The following is a 27,713-nucleotide window of genomic DNA, read 5'->3' on the forward strand; positions in this document are numbered from 1 at the left end:
CTGTGTGTGCCATTGTCGAGGTGCAGATCTTCTGACGAGTAATTCCTGCCTCATGAAGCTGATGGGCTTGAGTACTACAAATTTCATCACGTCACCGATAGAACAATCCAACCCATAGGATGAATTCGCCCACCTGCAAGGGCTCAATGAAGTGGCAACAGTTCCTCAGCAGCACATAGTGTCGCCCTAATGAAGACCAATATTGATCATTGTTTCTATAAATATTCATTCGGTTGTATGGCTGGGGTTGCTGCGTCATGTGAATGACTACACTGCAGTGGGACTGCTTAGCGCGGTCATTGACTCGGTGCTGCTTTGTCTGTGTCTTTTTGTGAATCCCAGATGCTGACACGTCCGTGTAGACTGCCGGACTTTCTAGCATGGTAATGTGCGCTCGCGCGTGCAGAGTCACGCGTCTGGGGTCGCCGCTTAACCATCGCGTCGCACGTGGATCAGGGTTACAAAAGGCAACACAGGAATGACGTTGCATACCAAAGTGAAATAAAGTCTAATCTTACAGCCTGTCTTGCGGATTTCGTGAAGGGCGCCCGCATTCTCTTGTTTTCTGAAGAGGAACATTTGTGGCCTGCAAGAAAAGCTAGAAGTTCAATGAGAGGGTCTCCAAAGCATAAGCAGTTAACTACTCATGAGATCTCTTTGTATCCAATCGGAATACGCACGGCATACCATCACAGCCTATTCCGTGACAAAAAGGAACAAAGAAAGAAAATGCTTAATCTCTTGATTCCGATCTGCGTAATCATTGTCGTCAAACTAACATAAAATAATGTTAAGACCACAGTCCGTTTTTCTTTCGCTGTAGGGTGTGCAGCTACTTGAACTTTCACGTTAAGAGCAATGCACTTTTGATCCTTTCGCGCAAAAAGAGAAAAATACACTTTTATCGAAGCAGTGGTAAGAGGGGGGCAATCGCTTGAATAAAATACCTCTACGATACAAGAGAAACGCCTGAGAGCCACGTTCATTCAACTGATTTTAGTAGTCGCAAGTCAGAGAAGAGAGCGATGCATTTCATTAAACCCTCGCGAACGATTCCCATCAGTTGAATTTTTCGTGTGCGATTGATCTTTTACACTTCAACTCGAGGAAACGAAATTGATGGGAGGATCGCCCGGCAGCCTGATTGCGATGAATCGCAAACACTGCCTTGTTTTAATAAAATGCAAATTTTGTGGACGCAATAACGGTCCTTGTTCTGCTTTGACAGCAGTATCCGACGAAGCACAGAAAACGAACGGTCAGTCATTTTCTCGTTGCTCAGAAGTGTAAACTCTAATATCTGAGCACAGACACAAAATAAATAACGTTTATATTGTTAGAGACAAAGAGCCCAGTGAAGTCAAGTATATAGGTGATACTGTTTCAAAACATTCCAATGGCCGTACTACAAGCGGCATCATTTTTTATTGAAAACTATAAGTTCTCCAAGCTGGCCTGCAAATGCTATTAATGTTCGCATAGTAGAGCTGAGAGCTTCAGCGTCATACTTCAAACAATAATTCACACGGAAGGCAATGCGTTGCAAATGGATGTTTTTTTCTTCTCAACACCCCCATATACACTCTGTAATGGACAAAACATGTTACTGCACTTAGGACTAAACTGACAAACTTCGTACACGTTCTTCGTGTTATATCTGGACTGAGATGGAGCCCGTCTGAACAAAGTTTACTCCAAATGTTCCAGGCACTTTTCGTGGGCTACATACACTAGTGCCTTCCTTTGCTAACTAACATGGGGTCATCTCTTCGGTGCACGCTGCAGATCTTTCAGGCACAAGCACGGAGGATATGCCTTGGCTTGCCACGCTGCACGTCAACTAAGGGCACAATAGGAGGAGCACGGGCTTGCCCAAGCGACGTATACAGGTCTTGTAAACCTGTGCGAACATATATCTTCGCCTGCTGCTGACCAGACACTCATAGCAACCTCTGTCATCACTTCCACGAACCAACCTTGAATGTAATTCCTCCAAGCAATTGCACGTCCCGTAAGCAATATAACTGGAAAGTTCCGAGCCACCAACATCTTTGAAACACCTCTCTGGACATTGCTAAGGCCACTAGTGAGGCTTCAAATACCTCGAATTACGATTAAGTCCCCCGTTTCTTCCATTGGCTTGAAGCAGCTCAACATGTCCCATATATTTACATTATATAGTGGGACTGCACCAGTATATACCAACGGTTCGGTCACACCATCTGCCACAACGGCTGCATTTGTTATTCCGAAACTTGGCATTAGCCGGCGACTTCTACTGGACCACTATCTACGGCTGCGGAACTGGCGGCAATGCGGGAGGCTGTCCGTTTGATGAGAATGCAGACACCTCATAAAGGGACGGTTTTTGCTATGCCAAATGAGCGCTGTAGGCGCTAAAATGCTTTTTTAAAGAAAGGACCATATTACTTGCTCGTGCTGGAAATTGCCGAACATCATCACAGTGCCCAGTAAGGGGGCCACTTGATCAGTTTTCAATGGGTGCCGGGTCATTGTGGTCTGATTGGCAATGAACTCGCTGGCAGTTAGGCAAGATCGGCATTCTCTTCTTCTACGGATTTCCTAGTCGCTACCTATTACCAACTCAATGATCAAGACACTCATGCAGGACCTTACAAATACATACAAAGCCTGCGGTGACAACATCCACAGACACCTACATATGATTGACACTGACGTTAAATTTTGTTTGCCCCCGAAGGTTATGCGGAGCAAAGTGTCATTGCTACGCAGGATTCGGCTGGGCGTTGCATTCACCCGTCGTTAGGCACACCTCATCGACCAGTCGAACAGCCCTGATTGCGAACACTGTCAGACATCTGAAACGCTGAAACACATATTGTGCGTTTGTCCAGCATATATGCTGGAGCGAAGGATGTTGGATAATTCCCTAGTCAGCGTTGGCAGGCAACCACTGTCGGAGGACGCTACTCTCGGCTCATGGCCTGACACCGCAACTTCAATACGGACAACTAATGCGCTTGAAATGAGGTTTATTGATACAGGCGTAGATGTAGATCCTTCGGACATACTGGCACAGAACGGGTGGATAAACAGTTACGTCGGGCAGCGCTCTTAGCGGTAACTTCGGCGTCGTCTTTTGCGGAGCGATCACGATGCTGCTACTGTTGGTGGTGTGCATCATCTGCAGAGCATGTTGCACGTCTTCTTCATCACACGCTGTTGAAGTTTATGTATGACACGAAACTAGACAAGCGCCATATTGTGCGTTTGTCCGCTGGAGCGAAGGATGTTGGATAATTCTCTAGTCAGCGTTGGCAGGCAACCACTGTCGGAGGACGCTACTATCGGCTCATGGCCTGACACCTCAACTTCAATACGGACAACTAATGCGCTGTTGAAGTTTCTGTATGACACGAAACTAGACAAGCGCCTCCAGTAGGGCCGCCGTCTAATGGACAGAAGCAACTCACCATTTCTCTTACCATCATCATCCATCCCACTACTCTTAGACCCGGATTCTGAAACACTCCTTTCCTTACTAAGAACGTCTTATACCCCTGTCACACGGGCACTCGAAAGTCTTTTGAGCAAAAAGACTTCTCCCGAAAAAGAGTTTCGCCCGCAGACACACGATAGGGAGCGATATCTTTTTCAGAAGCGGTCTCTTCTGGAAAAGGAGTTCGCCGATCTCCTTTACGGCCGAAAAGGAGTAGCCTCGAAACCAGTGGGCACCAGCAATTATCATATAATAAAGAAAATAAGCGAATACGTAATTTTCTGTCGCCTAGGCTCATCATAAAAAATAAATTTATGTCTCGCAGAAAGCGTAGTAAACCAATGCAGTAATGCTCATTTTCTGCTGTACTCTCGTAAACAGGTCTAAGGGGCTGGGGATGTCACGTGATGAAGCTCTTTAAGCTACTACAATAAATCTTTATATTAACGTTTCTTATGTTATATTTATTTGAAAAACGTGTAAACAATAAGTTTTCACTTTATATATCGAGATACATCAGTTCTTTTTTTTTTGGCCGATATTGTTTCGAACGCTAGCGCCTCGCTTTCGGTAGCGTGTCCAGAAGGAAACACTTAAAGGAGATCGTCGGCGCCGTGTGTCTGCTGCGTAACACCGCTTCATTCAAAAGTCTTTCAACTTGGTAAAAAACCGCTTGCGTAAAAGAGTTTTTGCGTGCTCGTGCGACAGAGGTATTACACGCTGTGAGGCAACCTTGCGTCAATTTTGGAACGTCCCTTACTAAGGGGCACTAAGTTAGGGCCTCCTTGGTGCTTCCTCGCGCTTAGGGAGCCGGCATGCTACCTTCATGCTTCCTAACCGCACTCCTTCACCTAAACGCATGCTTCTCCGCAGGACTTTGCACGCGGTATGCTCGGCTTGGATAGGTGCCGTGTGCAGCCAACGCCGCGGTTACGGTGCCGCGGTAGCCAGCCGCCGTATATTGACGTCCAGTGTGTTCTGTGGTCCAGTTTGGTTCCGCAGACTGCGCTTTGTGCCATTTCTTTTGTGATTCTATTTTTCTGTGAAAAGCGAGCGGCGAGAATAACGGCCTTGCGATATTCATCCGAAGACGATAACTTCGAAAGCTATGCAAGGTTTCTTCGACGTGCAAATGAACTTCTTTACGGAACTGTGTACAAGCCTCCGCCGTTGACTCCAGTCCGGCATGTGATTGACAGGCAGTATCCACTGGAACACTACAACGAAGTGGAGTTTCTAGCCCCATATCGTTTTTCCAAGCGAGCTGCTACTGCCATACTGGCACAGCTGCAACTGCAGTGTAACACTGACAACAGAGGAGCGCCGCTACCTGCTCTGCTGAAGGGTCCTCATCGCACTGCGTTTTTACGGAACGGGTGCCATACAAACTGGTGTAGGCGACCTTGTGTGTGTATCCCAACCCTCTATATGCCGATGCATTTGAGATAAGACGCGGCTGATATGCCTACGTCTGTATCCCAAGTACGTTCGGCTGCCAAACGCCAGTGAAGCGAGGTCAATCATGACTAGGTTCTATATATATGCCATTGGAGTATTCCCCGGGGTTACTGGGTGCATAGATTGTACTCATATACCCATTAAAAGCCCCGGTGTAGACGACGCAGAAGAGACGGAGGAAGAACGAGCCGCACGCCTCGAGAAGCGTCGTAAGTACGAAGCGGCCAGGCGAGTGGATTCAGATGAGGATAGCACCCGAAACCTGCTCAAGTCACTGGACGACAAACCCTTATCCTCCCGCCTCACCGACCATCGGGCCGTCTTTGTGGCAATTGAGAAACAAGATGAAGACTTTCACAATAAATACGTTAGACTTTAAAGATGTCTAGTCTTTAATGTAACCATAACTTAACGATAGGCAACAACCAAACCTAAACATTCAGACGTACGAAGCTAAGCGATAAAGATGTAATCATAGAGAGAACCAAGCTAAACAATAAGATTAACCGTACCTCTCGCTACGCACACCCAGGCATAACTGAGTGAAGCCACAGTCAATTTTTCTTCCTCCGTGAAATAAGTTTTGCCCGGCACGGCAAATACACACACACACACGCACGAAACAAAACGCAGGCCAAAAAAAGAAAAGAAAGCGTCGCCTGATGAACCTAACTGTCAGATTCTGCCAAAGTTGCTAGACTGAGCTTGCTTTCCTGACATGTGCATCATTTTTGAGCTATTTTTACGTCATTACCGAAAGAAATGGAATTTATGCCTTGGTATAGAAGTAGAAATGCAATTCTAACAGCGCTGGAAGTTTACTTTGGTAATTCATTACAAATATTTTGCGTTTTTCGTAAGTAATCTTGAAACCTGAAGCCTGTAACGTTCCACTTCCTTTGGTGAGGGGCTCCTTCCGCAGGGAAGGTGAAAGGAAGCTTTTAGAATTCGCGATGGCCTTCTGAGGGCGCCTAACGTTTAGGTAGCATGAAGGACTCCTTATGTAAGGTAGGGAAACAGTCTAAGGTTGGGAGCATTTCTGAATCCGGGCCTTACTCCCCTTCTCTCTTCCCCAGTGCAGAGCAGCAGACTAGAGCGCACTAGCTCAGGTCGACCTCTCTGTCTTGCCATCAATAAAATATTTCTCTTTCTCTCTGTAATTGCGTAATGAATTCATAGATGCCTTCATTGTATGCTGTCTGCAGCATCATTCAAGGCATGAACAGAATTGCTAACTAATAAAGGATTGACCGAGGGTAACAGTTCACACCCAAGAAGTATGTGTAAATATGTAATCGTCATCTATGTTAATTAGCACAACGTTAGCTGCATGAAGGCGTGCTACTGATTTGTTATTAGATGTCTTTTCTTTTTTGTCCAAATGTATCTTTCCTATGAAAATGTACCACTCCGCTATAGTATCCATAAATAAAATAAACAGAGCGCAGTATGCATAAATAAATAAACAATGACAATATAGTTAACCATTCAACCTCGGCAAGAAAGTAGCCGAAAACAGCAGTTATCTTGAGTTTAGGCTGAAGGTGTAATAAGAAATAATTCTTGCTGGCATACTTTCGTACTTTCGTGTTTGCGCTACTCAGCGCGAGGTCGCGGTTTCGATCCCGGCCACGGCGGCAGTATTCCGATGGTGGCGGAATGCAACAACACTCTTGCAGCATTCATCGGGTGCATTTTAAATAACTCCGCGTGGTCAAAACTAATCGGGAGTCCTTCACTACGGCGCGCCTCATTATCAGATCATGGTTTTGACACATGAAGGACATATTAGTTGCTCGCTTGCTTTGTTTGTTTTGGTTTCCGATACTGCTCATTGGCGCCTTGTGGTATTGAGCTGAATATGTTTAAGCGTGGTGATTCAATTGTTCCCTAGTGCAACGCCAATGACATTTCGGAGGCTACTTCCAAGCTTTAATGTAACTGTAACACCTAGCGCAGAGAAGTCTAGAAATTTAAACACACCAGTGATAGCTCGCGACGTCGGCACTCCGATGCTATCGTAACATGACTGTATTTGCGCGTGTAAGGCTCGATGGCATTGCAGAGGAAGTGCCGTATACAAACACAGGCGTGCATGAAAATTCCCCATCGTACAGCGTTGTTTGTTTCTTTCTTTTTTGCAGTGATAGCTCACTCCATTAATCGTGTCTTGACGTCCAACGGTGTCCGTCACTGAAATTCCAATGTTTTGCCCGAACTTAATTTCTTTAAATAAAAAAAGAAAAACGTTGCAGAGCCCCGGAAGAATTTGAACTTAGCACTCCCAGATTGGCAGTCGAAGATTCTGCTTCTGAGCCACTCGACCTTTTTCAAGCGATGGTTGTATACGCTAGCCTCCGCCGGCGATGTAACGCTGAAACTCCGGCTCCAGCGGTGGCTCGCCGGCGCCGGAGCGTGAGTCATTAGGCACGGTGCCAGCTGCGTAGGCGCGCGCTCAAGCCACGTGCGCAGCTATAATCAGAGCCGTTTCGGTCCCGCCGGGGAGGGAAAGGGCAGAAAAAGGTTTCGCGCGCGCTGCGCCCGCTTCGTTTCCGTTCAGTTCAGTCACGGAAAACCCGATGGGACGGCCGTGCATTGTGCATACCCCCAAACAACAGGCAGCTCTCGCCGAGTGCCGACGAGATATCGCCCGTGAAAGGACGCGTCGTCGACGGGCCGATCCTACGGTGCGAGCCGCTGAAGCTGCGGCACTCCGCCAACGCCGAGCAGATCACCTGGCCTTCCCTTGGTCATGGTAAAGTTACTCACAAGAAACATAACCGTTAAACACAAGGTGCACACAGGACAAGCTTCGCTTACCCCCATATTCCGGTAGGAGAAGGGCCGACGATTTCTTTTTTTTTTTCCTTAAATGGTGTTTGTTGTACCAGGGTCCTTCCATGTGGCTGTATAAGTGTAAAATTGTACGCGAGAACTATACAAGCCTTTCAATCAACAAATCACGCATTGATAGTGTGGAAGGATTAAGAAAGCATGATGTGTAACCTTGCAACACAGATAACTACAAGAATTTTTGCACAAGCATTAACGATGATTAAGCCTTAAAGTTTTTAGCTCATAGTTCTTTCTTTTACAGCTTACAGCTTAGCCCTGGCCCTTCTCACGATGTCTTTCTTGGTTAGAAGAGCGTGGGTGTAGGCCAGTTAGGGATCCATGATTTGGGAAGTTTACCGCTAGAAAACACACGGGACGAAGAAAAAAACAACACGAAGTGGTAAACCGCTTCATGTTGTCTTTGTCTTCGTCCCGTGTGCTTTTTGCGGTAAACTTCCTAAATCATCTTTGTTGGAAATAAATAAATGTAGTTATTTATTTATTTCCAACAAATATCGTGAGGAGGCCCAATAAATGAATGAATATTATTTATTTATTTTTGTTTGATTGATAGAGAGAGTGATTGATCGAGCTATGACAGCGTGCAAATGAGTGATGTCTCGAATGGAAACGAGCAATATGAGAGAAACTGATTCCAACAGTGAGAAACCCGTCTCTTCGCTGCACGGTAATTTATAGTACCTGCGATTTTATGATTTGTGAACTAATCTTGTCATGCACTATTGTAACTACATGAAGGGTGAACCGAACACGGACGTGTATGCAGTTGACGCACAGGACAACCTGTGCACATTCGCTACTTGTAGTACTTGTTCACGTTCTCTCCAAGTAATTGATGACTTGCGAAAGTATGAGACTACGTGGCAGCATCACTGCGATGGGACGAATCGAGCAACTATAGTCTCTACACGGAGACTTTCCACTAGTGCCGAGAAATATAAGTACACAATATCGGCAGCAACGAAATACATTGGTGTTCCAATTGATGTCCACACACTATGGAAAAAGGCAGTACGAACGAAAATGCCGACTGGAACAGCAATTACTTTCATGGTGAATTTGGAGTCCGCATTTCTCGAAACTAGTGCACAGAGTTTTATGAAAATGGCACGGAGTTGTAGCAAAAAATTCTGCTTCGAGTTACCCGACTTCCAAATTCTCAAAATTACATGTACACTGAACTCAATAATCAGCGCTTTATTAAGAAGCTTCACTGCTAAATGAGCTGGAATATCAACATCTAGCGTTCTGTTATAATGACGGTGGTTGTATGAGTGCACATATACTTATTTTCGCTTTCTTCCTTCCGAAAAACGTCGGTTGATTAGATCCCGAGGGTGCTTAAATTAGGTTAAACACGGTACATATATGGAACAAGGTCACTTAAATTAGGTTAAACACGGTACTTATATGGAACAGGGTCACCCCTTGTTGAGGTGTGCAACTGCGCCGCTAGCTGTAGGAAGGGCCGTGGCATCGTACGCCCCCGTTTCAGTCCTTGAAGTGCCCATCCACGCCCGTATATGGTGCGAGCCTATATTGAACGATAACAGCGTCTTGGTTCTTGGCCATTACTGCACTATATTTTTGGTGCACTCAGCTAGCGAACAGAAACGCAGTTCCTGTGGTGTAGCCTAACAGGGTCATTGCAGGTTTTCTTCCCAAAAAATCACATTGCTCGTTCTTTTTTTTTCTCTCCTTTTCTTTCTTTATTTTTGAAGTAAGGGAAGACTGCAGGGAGCTAGGAATGCATACCCCCGAGAACACTAATAGGCGCCGCTTCGTTCTCAAGAGTATCTCTCTTTGCCAGATGGCTGGGTATGCAAATGAGGATCCATTCCAGCCGCGCCGAAGCTCTGCGATTTGCAAGCAAGCCCCGTTTATTTTGGGCCCTTTATGAGCTTGTCTGGCTGCTGTAAAAGACCAGACTAGCAGATACCGAAGGGTTAGTCGCACGGGGAGGAAAAAAAAGAAGAAAAAAAAAGCTACCGAGTGCCCATTTGTGCAGCGTATTACAGTGTAAGGCGTGCCGGTGTGGCATTCCTAACACTTCCTAAAAAGGAGAAAGAAGAGAACAAACATTTGGAGCCAGTTTTGTTAGGCGCGCATGTTCTCGCCGACGCTCTCAAATTTGTTGCGCGTCTGTGAACGCAAGGAGTGTGTGAGCGAGGCACATCTTAATTAGAGCAATCAGCGGGATGTATCCGACACCGAAAATCTGTTTCAGAGAGAAAAGTGTGGAGCTGATTTCTGCCTGCATACCTCAAGAACTCCTTCCAGGCGTGTTATAATGTGTGACCCTATCCGCCTTTCCCACTGAACCTTTTGCTGCGTTCTTAAGGAGTCAAGGCTCTAATAAGGGAGTGCTACTTCTTCTAGGATAATGTAGACAGACGCAGGACAAGAACGGGAAATGCTGTTTAGCTTTAGTTAAAAGTATCCTAGTTCTAAAATACAACGCACAACTAGCCCATCTTCTTTTTTTGTGCTGATTTTTACCTCTGCTTTGTAATTGAATGTATAACCTGTAATAGTACGTGCTTGCTACGCGAAATCTTGACATTACGCATGCGCTTTGCAAACACTACAAGTGGTTGTCGCAGGAATCGCAGTAAATACTTAGCAGGCATACGGCTGGCAACAGCTTCGTCCGGAGTTTGATTTTGCATTAGGCGAGCGCATAAGTATTTGTTTCCGGCAAAAGGACATAAGTATTGCAGGCATAAGTATTTGTTTCAGGCAACGTTCACAGCATTCATGATTTCCTTCACAATACTTCTGCCAGGATATTGAAGTTAAAGCCGATACGTTGCCTGATTAGACCTCGTTCCCTTGCATTGCAAATGGCAGCTAACCGCGCGTATGAACATGTGTCAAGTTCATCGAAGAAGATGAAAAAAAGAAAGAAAATAAGAAAGAAAGAAAGAAAGAAAGAAAGAAAGAAAGAAAGAAAGAAAACAGAGGAAAGGTGAATGAGAGCTAGAGAAAGAACACATTAAAACATTTTTAAATTACATTTTATATAAAAGACCACATCAATACGAATTCAATTCAAAATATAGAAGGCAACTTGTATAAAAAAGATTAAAGTGCAGCGTTTGGTGACCACTAAACAGGTCTTCATGTTTTTATAATAAATAAGATCAAGCAGAAATGTGAAGTTCATAAGCTAAATTACTAACAGCATAAGATTTCTCACTTTACTTTTTCAAGTGCATAAGCTGTTTTAAGACAAAGCCAATTCAACAATTTCAGTGTTGGTGTTAAGGAAGTCCGGTATGCCATAATTAAGTTATTACAGACCGTCACAAGTTCTTGCTCGTTTGCAGACAAATGCTGCCAGTCTTTGTTCGTAGCGGCATTCGGGGTGTGTAGAGGAACCCAGGAATGCACTTGCTTTTTTTTTAAGATGGTTAAATATGAACATCGCTAAGCGCTGAATAAATATAATAAAAAGGAGCAAAATTCTGCTAGTAAAGAAACAAGGCATTGTGTGATCATACCGTCCTACGTTCTTTCAATGAAACGCAGAGCGTTCTTTTGCAGAATGTATAGTTGTGCCATATCACCTTTAGTTGTGGTATCCCATATTATATGCAGTAGTAAACCGAGAGAAAATCATCCATTAGTATAGTTGATGGTCAAACTACCTCAGTAGGAAAGGCTTTAATCCATGTAGCATGTCAATTATTTCCGATAAATCCATTTTCAAGTTGGCCACATGTTTTGTCCAACTTGAACGCTATTTGAAATATACTCCCAAGAACTCATAGGAGGTCACTAGCTCCATCTGTTAATTTTGAAAGACCAATGTTAAATTATTGTCAACTGTTTCATGTATAGCTCTGAATGTTATGCGTTTGGCTTACTTGACATTAATATTTAATAGGTTATCGGAAAGCCATCGGGAGAGTTGTGTCAGCGACGTGTTTGCAGTATGCATGACATTAATGAAGTTAGCGCCATGAAAGACGACGTTACTGTCATCAGTGAACATCCTAAATACATCCTAAATTGGGTCTAAAAGTGAGCCCTGCGGTACTCTATATTTTATAAGATCTAAGTTCGAATTTGTGTTTCCTAGACTGACGAATTGAAAACGATTGGTTAAATAACTTTTAATTAGTTAAAAGTATGCAGCCGGGGATGCCGTACTGATAAAGTTTAATAAGTAGAAAGTCTTGTTTGATCGAATAGAGAGCGACACAAAATCGCACGCATTATAAGGATGGAACGAAATGCTAATTGTAGAAATGAAAGTTAAAATAAAACTAAAGTAGAATATGCATATTCCTGTTGTAAAGGCATTATCGTATGTATGTAAAGGCATAACCTGTTGTCAAGGCATAGTGTTGAGAGAATTCAGAGAAAAACGGTCAGATTTATATTTAACAAAGTTTCCAGATGTGATTCCCCCACCGAACTTATGGAAATTAACAACATTGAACCACTCGAACTTAGAAGAAAGAAACAGAGACTTAAATTCCTTAAACTACTTCACACCAACAATTTATTCCTTTACCCATCTGAACATTTATTGCAGTTATCGACCAGAACTACACGCCACCATGATGACATGATGACATGAAGACATGATGCATTAACCCCTTACTTTGCAAGAACAAACACATGTAAGTTTTCTTTTTTTACTCGAACTGTAACCGAATAGAATTGTATGATTGAATCCACTTCCTAATCTTGTAATTTCATGGTTCTGTTGGTTTTGTCAATCTGATCTTCATTGTATGTACCATATTTCGCCCTCCCTGCTTGGACCACGTGTCCGCAGTATTTAATGTATAAATAAAGTATAAGGTGAAAGCCTCGCGGTTCATTTTTGGGAACTTAGTTAATTGAGGCTACAACATAAATAAACTTTAGCTGCTGTCTACACAGCAAAAAAAAAAAAACATAAATAAAATAAAATAAATAATAATAAATGAAGATAATAAATAATAAAAGAACATGCACTAAGCACCTTTAAGTATATCTGCGTGCTAGGGGTACTCATTGTTTTCCCCGTATGTGAATGTTGGCTGGTATTCACAGCTACGTTATTACGCTAAAACGTTTCGCCACAGCATATGCCAACTAATCAAGAGTATTACTGAATTCGGGCCCTGGGTTGGTGTAAAGCGAAGTTTTTTTTTGCCTTTTTGTTAGACGTTTCCACTGCTGCTACTGCTGTATGTCTTGCACGCCACGTCGTGATGTTGTTGAGAACGTGTATGCTGTATAATGTACATGGCAGAGGCGCGGTAGAGGATTCTATGAGACCTTCCAACGACAAGTCCCTCGCCGTCGGCACAATGTCCTCTGGATGGCTGTAATTATGCGTTAGCCTCCCGCAAAAGCGTTGCAGAAGCTGCAGCGCTTACTATTGTACTCATGTGCAACAACCCAGTGAGGAGATATGACAAAAAGAGGAGACAGAGAATGCGTAATGCCAACGCCGTGACAAAACAGGTGAATATCAGCCTTGCTATTCTTCACTCGTGGCGGACTACATACATGAGAGGATCGCGGGAGAAGGGAAAGGCGCCTTCAGAAAGCATGATTCGTTTGATGTCTCTTCAATAAAGGAAACGATACTATACCAGATATGGCAAGCATTGTTGACAAACGGTAAAAGTTTTAATTCCAGGTACGGTACGTCGCGCTTCTACTATTTCTGAAAAATAAACACCATGCAGTTTGGCTATACGGACAACTGACGGAGTGCGTGCAGACGCAAAGCCGCTATATATAGCACCGCATCGTCAAGACGACAATACGCAAGCGGCCGCCCAGAAAGCCAACACTTCAGCCACCATGCGATGCGCCTAGTGAAGCAATGGCTGACAGGCTGCGAACGATGGCGCGCAACAACGCCTCCAGCAAACACATCTCGCTTTCTGTCTTGTGTACTACATAGAGGAACACAAGTGGCGCACGCAACCTATCTTTTAACATCACATCAAGACTGTCGTATATGCCGTCAGAATCACCGCCAAATATCGTAACTCAGCGCAAACCGCACATATAACTTCGCTTATATCGATTCCCACATTGCGTGGGATCTGCATAGTTTTTGGTTGTTTCTTTCTTTGTATGTTAGCCAACGTGCCCCGGTGGCTATGACGTGTTTTTCTGCTGAGCAGGTTGAGATTTTATTACCGGCTACGGCAGTCGCATTTTAGTTGAGGCGCAATGAAAAAAGCAAGCTTAGACTAGAACTTAGTACCACTAACCTTCAAATATGCGTAAGTATGAGATAGCACACTTCGACTTTGATGATTATGACACAAATGCGTGCGCGTGTGTAAGAGACGACCTTGCAGACTCTCATTTATCAATGTGACCTGTCTATACCTCAAACAAGCTTGAGGTTTCGTGCACACTGTGAAGCGCTCGCGTACGCTCAACACATCTGGAGTTTTCTTTTAGTTATGTCCAAAGTGGCTGAAGACGTACCGCTGACACTGCTATAAAGAAATGCATGACCGATGTTGGTATCTAAACTATATCTTAATTCCAGCACGGCAACCCAAGGTCTATCTGTTAAACCACGTTCGCACTTTTTATTTCTTCTTCACGATCGCACTCATCCTTCTCGCGTGCCAATTGAAGTCGATCTTTGAAACGTACATAGCGCCAGTATCCCGTGTGCCAATTTCTCGCATTCTTTCCTCTTAACTGCTAGCGCATTGAAACGCTGTTAGACTGCACTACCTTAGTGAATGTACCGCGTTTTTTAGGCAAGGCGATATATCCCCAAAGTTGGGGTAGCCCGCTTATAATATTATCGCATTTAAAAAATTGTGTACACACTGTTGTTGGCATCAGCAGATCCAGAGCAGAACCTTCAGAAGTTCATTTAGGTCTTGTAAATTCCTGTGCGTTGCCATTTTCCACTAAATAAAGTCGCAGTTCCGCCCAAAAGGCGAAGCATCAATTGTGATAGTAAATTTACTAGTAGAGAGTTATACGAAGTAAGGATAGTAGTTTTATCAGCTGCGTAAACTTGGATACATTAACAACATTATGGATAATTAACAAGCATGGTGTCAGCCGTGCACAAGCAAACATGAATAGATCCCACTCGATGACTGCAGACAACCACTGTCAAAACGCTGGCGTGAGCAAGTGTGGCCGCAGAAGCGACTGAAAGTTCATGCGGCCTATCGCTTCAATGGAAACTGAGCGGCGAAAGCACAGCACATAGAAAGGTAAGAGCCGTGTCGAGAGCGCTTTCAAGATACGGTGCGCGAGACAGCCGTCAGCCGCGCAAAGTACAAGTAAGCAGTTGCTGGCAGAGTATAAGCCACGTCCCCTCCCTCCCGCGCTGCCTTCCCACTTTCCTAGTTTCGCTTGGGAGATTCAGTCGCCAGTTCCCCTTGCTCCCGGTCGCAAGATACGCATTTGGTGCCGCAGCTAACGTAGCCTCCCCTCTCTCCCTTCCATACCCCCTCGGCCTTTCGCATGACTGAAGACGTCATGTTTGCGAATGCACGTCGCCGTCGCCGTGAGTTCGCTCTCCGTGAAAGCGCGCGTCCCTCCAGTGCTTTCACTCGCACATACAGCATACAGCGAGCGGCGACGATTTTATCGCCGTTGGACTTTATACGGAACCTCACGGAGACGATGAAGGCGACGGCATAAATGCGCATGGGGTGTCCATAAAACTGCAATCGCAATAAATATCAATGCCATCCGCAGTTTTAGACTCGACTGCGTTTTCACTCAAGCTTGTTTCATGGTTAAATGAAGTACGGGGTGCACTCTAGACGTGATGATCTGCATGCTACTCTCAACGAACACAGATTCCTTTTCCGGTAGCTGAACCCATAATTAAAATAAGACATCAAACTTGAACACACAAACAAAGCAAGCGATGCCTGGTGTTTACAGTCCGGTGATTGCCTTACTCAGCAGCCGCGTTTACATGAATGCGACAACTAACGCATCGCATCGCATCAACTTTCTAGCGCATCGCATCCATGTGAAAGCGCGTCACATTTATGCGCCAGACAGGGGTGGATTGAGACGAGTAAGTCGACTTTCGGAGTGCATGTAAATGCGATCGCATCGCATAAGGAATTATGGGAGAGGAATTTGCTGCGGATCTGCTACACTCGCCGAGCTGCAGGATAGCAAGATCGCTGAGAAAATGGCGACCACGAAGGCGACGCCGGAAGCGCTGCTTTGGCTAGGATGTCCGACACCATGTGCCGCCACTATCGCACCAGGGGTAATGCGCTACATGATAGGCCCATGATACTCTTGAAAATTCACCAAGGAACAATATCGGCAGTGACTGCGCTTGGGTATGGCGCATCGCTCGGCGCAGTCGATGGGTCCCTAGCTCCACTCTTAGCAAGATTTGTCGGTAAATGCCACCCTCTGTCCATGATCTGTGATTCAGGTGGTAGTGCACAACGTCCAAGTTTAAAGACATTTTAATTCAGGGAAAACTACGCCCAGAACTCAAAACAATGCATAAAACGAGTGCGAACCATGTTACTCTACGGGGCGTCGTTTTTCTGTACCAACCAGGTAACTTCATTGTCCGACACTATAGGTCGAGCCAAAGGGCGTTCAAAACTTATTCAGAACTTCAACCCGTCAACCTCATACCCGAAAACCGAGTGCTTACAGGTTATTTTAATTGTTCCCCAAAAACACTCTCATTGTCCGACTTAGGGAGCTTTCAAGCAGCATGTGCGGCAAGGTTTCTTTATTGGAATGAAAATTAATGAGCACCAAAAAAGAAAAGGAGAAAGAAATAATAGAGCAAGCTCGTTAAATAATTAGTTGGAAGGACATTATACATACATCATATACATACACCGCACTAGGCGCGGAAGCAGCACTCCAGATATAGCAAAAGCAATTATTTGATGAGTATGTAAATGTTGCCAAAACAAAAACTTGGAGTACGCTTAAGCTTCGCCTTTAAGAGTGAAACGCGATAGCGTTATTGGACGCTGTTGACGCCGACGCCGACACCCTATTTCCTGCGACATGGGGCCCGATCAAAATTTGAAAAGGCTAGGTTTCCAACATTCTCCTCAATATTGTCTAGAACCAAAGTACAGCGAAACACCATCAGAATGGGAGGACACTTAAGCTTCGTCTTTAAGAGTGGAACGCGATAGCATTCAAAGATCCATGGCTGCTTATCAGGCTTTTTCTCGTATATTCAAATTAGATTCCCACACTATCATGTCTGTAGGTTGTGGTTAAGTCGTACTTTACGATTTTTCTAACTGATTTTACTTTGAGAAATTCAATTTTTGATGAATAGCGCCTTGCGCCACGCGAAGGGCACGCCCGGTAGGGTTGGTTCGGGATGATGTGGTTCGGCATGATTATTTCCGCCAGACGCCGATGCTGACGCCGACGCCGGATTTTCTGCGACACGGGGCCCTTAATGCTGTCGCGTTAAATATAATCTCTGTTCAACGTGGTTTATTCACAAACGCGCGCACGCAAGCAAGAATCAAAAACCCCGCCTTGATCCCATCCCCTCTCGCAAGCGGACGGGTGCTGCCATCTCTTGCGTCTTATAAATGTTACTCCGTGCTCTCGTGTTTACTGATACATTTTATTTGTCGCTCTGGCATACTTTTATGTTGTTGTATTTAGAAAAAACACGCTGTATATTTATTCGTATTAGTAACGCAGCTACGCAACGAGCAGCCGCGAGTAACCATTATTCTTTTGCTGTTCGTTTTTATGGCCTCTGAGATAAACCAGTTGCACAACGCTAAGTCGCGGAGGCCATGCTCATTTTATTTTTGTTTTGACAGCTCTTCGTTAGATGGCGATAGCGTACAACAAAGGAGTTTATGAAAGAACTGAAGGCCGAAAGAAATTGAGCTGAATCTCATGCGATGTGGTCGCCTGTTGTATGCTTGCTGAATTGATGTTCTTCTAAATGTAGCGGATTTGCATCAAGCCGCTTTTCTTTGGAGAGTGAGCCAACATTTAAAGCCGTCATTGTGAAGATTCGCCGTCAGCACGTCAACGTAGGTTCACGTAATTTCTAACTGCACATAGTCCCATGCATGCAGGCGTGTCTGGTGCTCTGGTACCAACAGTCATTTGTTGTAATCGGACATGCCTACCTACTACTGAGTGACACTATGCAAACACAGTGGATACGTTGGCAGTGCCACTCGTAGGGTACCGAAATAAAAAAAAAACGATGTCTGTATAAAACTGGCAAGAACTAGGGCACACCACTTTCAAAGGTACGACATAAATCCTCCGAAAACAAATATTTGAACGCTATCAGCAGGCCTAAAACAAAATTTTTGTCACACCACCTCCAGTCTTTAATCAGTAACAATCCTGCCAAATTCTGGAAAACTATCGGACCCTCAAAAAAGTCAGGTGATGTATCACTCTCTCGCGATGCCGGGAATGCCATTCGGCATGAAGAATTACCAACTGCTTGCAATTATTACTTTATATCTGTGTTTACAAAGGAAAACTACTTGAACATGCCTTTAGCTACGAGTACATGAGCTCAATAAATGTTACGTCTGAGGGAATCGTGTCACTAATCAACAAATTAAAGATATCCACTTCATTCGGGGTGGACGGCATGAACTCAAAAACTCTTAAATTAACAGTACTCCTATCAAATGTAATCCTTCCTCACATTTTCCAGAAGTCCTTAACTACAGGTGAAATCCGATATGATTGGAAAGTTGGTAAAGTAATTCTAGTTCAGAAATGTGGAGATAAAAGCAAGGTGTGTAACTATCGCCCGATTTCGCTAACCAGCGCTCCTGGTAAATTACTTGAACTAATCATCGTTTCAAACATAACCAGCCATTTGGAATCTAACAATTTCTTTTTTGAAAACCAGCATTGGTTCAGAAAGGCATTCTTATGCGAAACACAACCAATAGAATTTATTAACGATCTACTCCGTGACGCTGATAATAAATTTCAGAGGGACTGCATATTCATAAAATTTTCAAAAGCATTCGACCATGCCGCCCATTGTCGCCTTATAGAAAAAACTCTCATCACTTAACTTGGACTCCCTAAGTGCCTCCTGACTCCGAAACTTTTTGTCATTTCGCAAACAATGCCCGGTCATCGACAACAATTCTTCCCCCGTTACTGACGTCGTCCCCAGGGAAGCGTCTTGGGTCGTCTCTTATTTCTCATATTCATTAATGATTTGCCATCCCAATAACATCGAAAATCAGATTGTTCGCAGATCACTGTGTGTTGTACAATATATTCACTCAGGCAGTGACCATAATGCGCTTGAACATGACTTTGACCGCATATCGCATTGGTGTGAGAAATGGCAAATGAGTTGCAACACTAACAATAGTACAACCATGACCTTTGGCCGCAAGTTCTCAAATTCCCTCTTTACTTATTCCCTTAACAAGGATGCGCTCTCTACCACAAATTGCTTGGCATTAATTTCTGACCGAACCTATCGTGGTCCGTGCACATAGAAAGGATAACCTCAAAAGCATCGCAAACATTAGACTATCTCAAACGTAATCTTCCCAGCACACCTGCCACTGCTCGCAACCTCGCCTACCAAACTTTCGTGCACCCGCAGCTAGAATATGCATCTGGCATCTTTTCTCCTCACCAGGAATATCTTATCAAATCTATCGAAGCTGTCCAGAATCGCGTTGCACCCTTCATTGTCCATGTCTATAACAGACTATCTAGTACAACAACAATTCCTCAGTGGCTCGGCAACAACTGAAATACAATGTCGTGTCCTTTCTCGATCGCCTGGTGACGAGCTTGCCTTAGTTCGTACACTAGCTGTTCGTGTAACTCATGACGACAGAGCTGATGAAGCTGCTCGCTCGGCTCATCAAAGACATCAGCGAGTGCCTATACCGCTCTCAAGAACGGACGCTGCGCGGCAACTTCAATCACTTGCTCGCCACATCACTCTTCTAGACGGAATTCACCAGGTTTCAGCAACTCACGTTTGCATTCTCTCGACCCTCAATTGCGACGTAGCCTGCCACCTGGACTCCCCCGTAGCGAAGCAACTTTACTGTGTCGCGTGTGGTTGGGCGTCGCATTTACAAATTCCTATTCATTCCTAATAGGAATGGCTAACAGTGCGGCATGCAATTCGTGCTTGTGCGATGAGACGCTAGAGCACTTTCTGTGTCATTGCCCAGCTTTTGACGCTCAACGGCGGATTCTTCAAGTTCAACTCAGCCTGTTAGATAGCAGAATGCTCTCAGAAGAAAAGATTCTTGGACCACGGCCTACGCACTTTTGCATGCGAAAGGCCACAAAACTTGTTCTTCCCTTCTTGAAGGAGACTGGACTGTAAGAGCGCTTCCCTCCTCTGTGACTGACTCTGTGAATGACTGACTCTTTATTATTTTTTATATTCTTGCTCCTTATCTATTCTTCCCCCTTCCCTCTCTCTCCCCAAGCGTAGGGTATAGCCAACCGGGCACGTCCATGATTAAACTCCCTACCTTTCTCTTCTCGTTTTTCTCTCTCTAGTATAACAATAACAATGGAATCACTTTCACTTCCATACCTGCAGTCTCGTTGGGATATTGCTCTAACCAACTTACTGCACAAAATAGTTACCGTCAAACTACACTGCTTCTTGTAAGACCATATCACTCCTCAAGCCGCTTTCAACGTCCGTCTGGCCGAACGAACGCGTTTAACAATTCTGCTTTGCCTCGTGGGATTAAAATCTGGAAACGGGCTTTCTGATTATATTGTTGACATACGAGACCCAATCATTTTTAGAAATGAGCTAACTTTATTCTTTTCTTAATAGACTTCTCGTATATTAAGTGCTTTATAAAGTGAATTATTCCTACCTTCCTTCTGTACTGGAACTACTTTTCTTTGTATAAACTTTGTTTTATGCTTGTATTTTATCATTGTATAAAGTGCATTTCTTATCTGCTTCTCTTTGGTATTTATGTATACTTATGCATACGTGTTTATGTCCTCGCGTGTTTCGTCGACGGTTCTTTCGCCATCTTTAATATTTATTCAGGGTACATTTTTCATATTCAAAAGTCATGAATTTTACTATGGTTGTACCATTCACTTGCGTTTGTTTATTGCTGTAACACCCCCTCACGCAATATTACACATCCTCAAATCTCTGACGTATATGTATAAAAAATGCTCACAACAGATACCGTGGTGCTCCACATTAATCATGCCGACTGTCTGCATGTGTTCTGCGCATTTAATCGTAAAACCTGGCATACCTGACATGAGTGACATGCGAATCAGACATGACTTGTTAGCCGTTTACGGGCGGATTACTATAGTGTCGCCGTACCACAGTGTATCACCCGCTGGCAACCGTAATTAGCGACCAAACCATCATTGCCAAAAGCGCTGTTTTAACGATATGATCCTTCGTTTATATACGCTGAATATACCTTTTTTAGCATGGCACGAAATGTTTTGACACAGGCTACACTGCAGGAGCCGCTCAAATTGTTACTTTCCGCCTCCATTTGTAATTAACCGTATAAAAGCTGTAAGAACTTCATTCAACAATCACATAATAGACTAAATTCACTTTTGTAATTTAGCCACATCGCGTGTCACGCTAATTTCTGGGCATATATTAAAAGTTGAACTACCTCAACTTTGAAATGTCCCCTCTTTGCATCCACTAGTGCTGCTAAGGGAATTAATTTGGTGTGCATGTCTCTTCAGGGTGTATTTCCAGAGGTTTCCGAGAGTTTCTAGATGCATAAGAAGTGGCTCACTGCAATCAGAAGAGAAGAAGGACCTTACTTCAATTTGACAAATACAGCCAAACTGCACGAGTCAGCTGTTCCATCTGCATTTCCCTTCAACGATTACAACAAAGTGCAAATCTACATCAAACCACCACTGAAATGTGTTTTGGGTCCAAATAAAGAAAACGTGACCCGTATCCAGAACATTAAATAGCTGGACCAAGATACCCAAGGACTGAATTATGCAACATGGATGATGCTACACAATGTAAGGAGCAGCTCGAAGTTGTGATACATGAGGTGGTCGGCCCAGAAATAGCAAATGTACACTTGGTGCTTTATGAACAAGATCCCAAGTTTTTCCAGCTAGACAAATCATGAAGAATTATGATGGACAAGATGGTAACGAACCTGAAATTTTGACCAATGAAGCAGGCATACCCCCACACAGCAGATGCTGACCTGGAACTTTATGAACGAGATGAAAAAATTTCTCAGCGAGAAAGTGAAGTGCAAGATTTTCAAGGGATGTTGAAAGCAACAGACGTCACCATCGAGCGGTTGCAAGATGAGCTGAGAAGGGCACAGATGAGGCTCTGTGTGGTGGGTGAAGCTGGGCTGTACATAAAAAAAAAATTCAAAGACAACTATGAAGTACTCAGTTTAACATGGTGTTGCCCATTTATAATCAATATAATGCATGCTTTCTAGACATTTCTGACTCCTGGTGCAGACGAAAGGCAGTGAACCCTTTCTAACAATGAAGCTGTAGAGGCTAGCTTATAGAAGACACATGCAATAAATGGATAGAGCTTGAAAGCTCAGTGTGGAGATCACATTTTTATTGTCATGGTTAACCTGAAAGTTGGACTGTCTTGTAGGCACTTAAAGCACTTGTACGGAGTTGTAGAAATCACTGTACATGTTTTATCCGCTCTGAGGCTGCCAAGATTTCACTGCTGAAACTGCTAATGTTTTGGTGTTTAATAACTGCACATCCATGTGAAAGTGCTGCCAGCGTACACTATTGAGAAAACAATACCAGTTACATCTTTAGAATAGCACCCAACTCATTCACGTGTGTAAACACAATTCTACAGAGATCACCTGATGTGCTATTGTCATTTGTATTTTAAGCAAGCTTTTGTTTGTAATTTGAGTCATGGCATGCATTTAAGGGCTTGGTAAATTACATTTCTTCGAATAATACCGTAAAATTTCCGTTATGGAAATACAGGGTGCTTATTTTTAAGTTTTACGAAATTTTTAGAAATCGCTTGTGGCAGGTAGCATAATTCATATCATTGAGCTCTGTTATTCGATGAGGCGGACATCAGTAGCACGAGAAGTTGAAACACATATTCAACTAATCAACAAACATTCACTAATTGACTTCGTTAATTACTTTACGACACATATTGCAATTTACGAATTGTAGCCGGTGAGCTTGTCAGGCGTATCCACTTGAAATGAATTTCCAGAATGACACCAGTTTGGAGATGGGCACCATCAAACTCGCCGTAAAAATGCACTGTTATTCCGCTTACTTTTTTTACCAAAATGCAGTTTTTTACATTGAAGCACGAAAGTAACTGGAACGCCCATGTATTTCATCCCACACTTTGGGAAATGATATCTCGAAATTGGTGTCATCCTGGAAAGTCATTTAAAGTGTATGCGTCCTGCAAGCTCACCGGATAGAGCTCATAAATTGCAATGTGTCGTAAAGTAATGAACTAAGAAATTAATTAGTCAATTTTTGTTAATTAGTTAAATATGTGTTTCGATTTCTCGTGCTACTAATGTCTGCCTCTTCGAATAACCCAGCTCAACGATAAGAATTATGCTACCTGCCACAGGTGATTTTTTAAAAAATCCGCAAAGCTTATTTTGAATGCCCAGTATACCGAGATCAATACTTCCTTGACCCATTTCTCCTATGACACTCGTCCGGACACCGTCCTCAGCCCAGAGGACATTCAATGTATTGCTAGACATCGCACTTGACATCGACAACGGCGGCCGAACTTGCAGCTCTGCGTTCAGCAATGCAATTGATCGATCAGGAACCGCCCCAGAATTGGTCCATCTTCTGCGATTCCAAGGCTGGCCTCCAGAGTTTGCTCTCTGCATTACGCCGTGGCCCCCACGAACGACTTGTCGCGGACACACGCGAAATTTACCATGTGGCAGTTGACAAAGGACATGACATGGTCTTTCAATGACTGCCAAGTCACTGTGGTATCCTTGGAAACGAGCAAGAAGACGTAGCCACTCGCGATTCTCCCATACCTGTGCCGATTGCGTCACTATCCCTATGTCCAGAACAGACGCATCGGGAAAGCTCCGTATGTAAAAACGCCCGTGTGCTTGCGTTGTAGTGCACGTTAAAGAACCCCAGGTGGTCAAAATTAATCCGGAGCCCTCCACTGCGGCGTGTCTCATAATAAAAACTGGTTTTGGCGCGTAAAATCCTAGAAAGAAGAAGAATACGGGAAAGCTCCGTGCGCTTGCTCGCGAGCTTACGTTAGCCCATTGGAATTCGACTCGTTAAAAACCAGCACCTCTGTTGCCTGGATCCTGATCTGAAGCTCCGCCTTCCACATGGTTTTGTCGCCTATGACTTGAAGTAGCATTTACCAACGCGTACTCCTACCTTATTGGAATGGCCACAAGTTGAGATTGTCAGGTTTTCGGGTGCAAAGAGACGATAGCACATCTTCTGTGTGATTGTCGTCGTTTTAGTGCACAAAGAAAAGTCCTTAGCACCGCGCTCGACAAGACTGACAGCCGTCCCCTTGCGGAAGCCAGAATTCTTGGTTCCTGGTCCCAGCCGACGTCGGCACGAACTGCTTTAAAAGCCCTAGTATGCTTTTTAAAAGAAACATGACTTATTGAAAAACCATAGAATGTGCGAACTAATGCATTTCTTTTTTTCCATTACATTTTTATATTCTCTTGTTTTCTTATCTTTTCTCCCCTTACCCCATCCCCCTGTGCAGAGTAGCCAACCGGACACTCAACCTGGTTAACCTCTCTGCCTTTCACCTTTTTATTTTCCTTCCTTCCTTGCTACACTCCTTGAGGACATGTGGACAGATGATTGTCATATCACACTTTACGTGCAATTCTTTCTATCTTTCTTTGGTGTTTTGTTTTTAGCATAGTATGGGGGAGAATACAGCAGAGAGCAGGTGGCAAGGGCAGATCGTAACTAGGGCGCCACTGAGCCAGTGACGAATACGCGCGCGTGCTCTATAGATCACGCGCAGACCGGTCCGTGCTAAGAGCTACTACGAACCAAAGGTTTCATGTAAGATCCGGCAACAATGTAGGGCCTGCTTTCCTAGGATCGGTGCTCAGATGGATCCTGAAGGAAAGGATGGGCAGCGAGGCGGCCTTGCCGAGGCTATAGCTGCTTGATGTCATGCTCCCCTCGTAAATATTTCCACCCTCCATGCCACCACTCCTAGCTACCAAATGACTACGCCATTGTGCGGGCTTGCCCCCATTTTATCCCCCCGCATCACCACACAGCTGTTAAACTGCGTCCTGTTCGCGCCATGAGAAATTGTTGCTTGATCTTCCACTAGGATGGGCAGCGAGGCGGCCTTGCCGAGGCTATAGCTGCTTGATGTCATGCTCCCCTCGTAAATATTTCCACCCTCCATGTCACCACTCCTAGCTACCAAATGACTACGCCATTGTGCGGGCTTGCCCCCATTTTATCCCCCCGCATCACCACACAGCTGTTAAACTGCGTCCTGTTCGCGCCATGAGAAATTGTTGCTTGATCTTCCCCTAGGTGGCAGCACATTTCTGAATCGCAAGAACGCCAGTAATCGCTAGTAAAAGCTAGCTAATCCAAGTTTTTTTCTTCTTTTCTTTTAACACTGCAGGGTTATATATTTAGCTTTTATCTGACTAAGTCATTTCGATTTAACGCCTCAAAGCAACACGGAGGCTATGTGACGCTGTTATGGAAGGCTCCAGGTTAACTTTTACTACATGGGATTCTTTAACGTGAGCTTGGTCAAGAAAACACGAGCGTTTTCACATTCCACCACTGTCGGAATGGACCGTTTACAAAATTTGTTAACTATGTCGGCTATCTTACACTATTTTCCTATCAATACCTTTCGTACAGACTATATATTTCTCTATTTGAATGCGGTCTTCCCAGCAAGGAAGCACGCGAGCACAAAGGCTTTCCGAGAATTATTCCAGAAATTTCATATCGTCATAGTTAAGGTGACCAGACGTCTTCGTTAGGCGGGACACGCCTCTCTTTTACCGCCATGGTCCTGCTGTCCCATGGCTTACATGTGGGAAGGCCTTTTGTCCCACTTTCGGTCCTGAGTTTTGTCCCGCTCTGGTGCTGTGTCGGCTGTTCACTGTCTCGGGTGCGGTGGCGCCACCTTCAGAAAGACTCGAGAGACATACGGCAAAGCGAAACACTGCTGCAAGTGAAACAGCAGCTCTTGATTTTTTTTTATAACAGCTTCGAAAGTGAACTGCTCACTTGCCATCCTGTCTGGTGAGAATGACGCTTTTGCGGACGAAAGTACAGTTGACTTCTGAATGCGTTGACCAACGAGCCGTATAACCAAGAGAAAACGCCCTGACCACCCCGTCTTCATGGCGTCTTTCCTACACGTCGCGCATGTTGTGTTGGACGCACGTGGAATATTCTGGAATGCAAGTGCAAATATATTGAATAACTGCACGTGGGCCCTGTACGTGGACCCTCAGGCACTTCCCAATGGTTTGCAACCTGTTTTCGCCTGAGGGACCCCCAAAAATGAATAAATGTTTGTTTGATTGATTTATCGATTGATTGATCCTACAAATGATGATTTATAATGATTGATAACTTACACAACGTTTCTTTTGAATAAAGAACACGTGGAATAAATGTTGAATCTCGTTTCGGTATCGATCAGGTTAACGGCTCTGTTCTCTGAGGAATTACGCAACAAACAACAAACGCTATCTAAATATTCCTCGCTGCAACAAATGTGCGCTTTCAAGAGTACCACTCATTTAATAATGCAAATAGCTTTCTAGAAGCCTTCGGCTGTTCGCTTGCATTCAAGATCATCGTCAGTGGTTTGACAAAGTTGGCAAAGGACATGATATAGTATGTGATTATTTCGCTTAAAGACTGCACAGTCTTTAAAATCAATAAAGTATCTCTCTCTTCTACTCATGGTGAGGGAACGTATTATTCTCATTCAAGAGCCTTTACCACCACAGACCCCGAATAGTACAGGAGGGTGTGAGGGGTTTCGGGTGTGGTAAAAGGATGCTGTTGAATAGGAACCGTAATTTGTTCTGCCTTTTTGGGGGACAAAAAGCTTTTGGTTGGAAAACACCCTTTCTAGGGCAATGCGTAGCATCTTTTTTGCAAATGGAAATCCAAACGACGACTTTGTGTTCATAAGCGAAATTAAACACCGAACATCATGGAGGAGCAATCAGGCTCGGAGGAGAAGGCGAAGACACTCGGAGGTGAAGACTGGTGCATGCAGAATATGGACAAATGGAAGGTTCAGGAATGTGTGTTTGGCGTTTTTGAACGTTGTAGCTTACGAGCTCAATCTTTTCAGCATAGAAAAGTGGTTTTTGGTAGCCATCTCTACCGTGGACCATGCCAGAAAAATGACAACACGGATTATACTCTTTATTGTGTCTCTGTATAGCGTCTCTATATAGAGAGGCGTCTTTCTATGTCTCTCTCTCTCTCTCGTTTGGCGATTCTTTCCTTTCTTATTTTTCTTTTTGCAGCTGCAATTTTGGTATAGCGGGCTCTTCAGGAGCCAGACTTGAGCTGTGCTGCTGTTAAATTGTCATCGGGAAAAGGTGTTATGGATGGATGTGATCAACTATTTTAGTATAGTAGTCAGCCAAGCAAATATACGGTTGGTCACAGGACATATAGACTCAAAGTTGGCAGCAATAGTAGCCGATCAAGGGATATTGTTGTAGTAGCAGGAAGGATAATTAGTAGTAGTAGCAGCAGATATATAGTAACAAGGTGATTAGCCTTGCAGTGTTTAATGCGATTGTTTTCCTTTATACGTCGGCCGTGCATGCTACAATTTATTATTGAAAGTGCTCACCCTAGTCTCAGTCTCTTATTAAGTATACTTAAAAATAGCATGCCCAACTGAATTTGCGTGCCAAAAAACGCGAAC

The sequence above is a fragment of the Dermacentor silvarum genome, chromosome 2 (genome assembly GCF_013339745.2).
Source record: "Dermacentor silvarum isolate Dsil-2018 chromosome 2, BIME_Dsil_1.4, whole genome shotgun sequence".
Taxonomy (NCBI): domain Eukaryota; kingdom Metazoa; phylum Arthropoda; class Arachnida; order Ixodida; family Ixodidae; genus Dermacentor; species Dermacentor silvarum.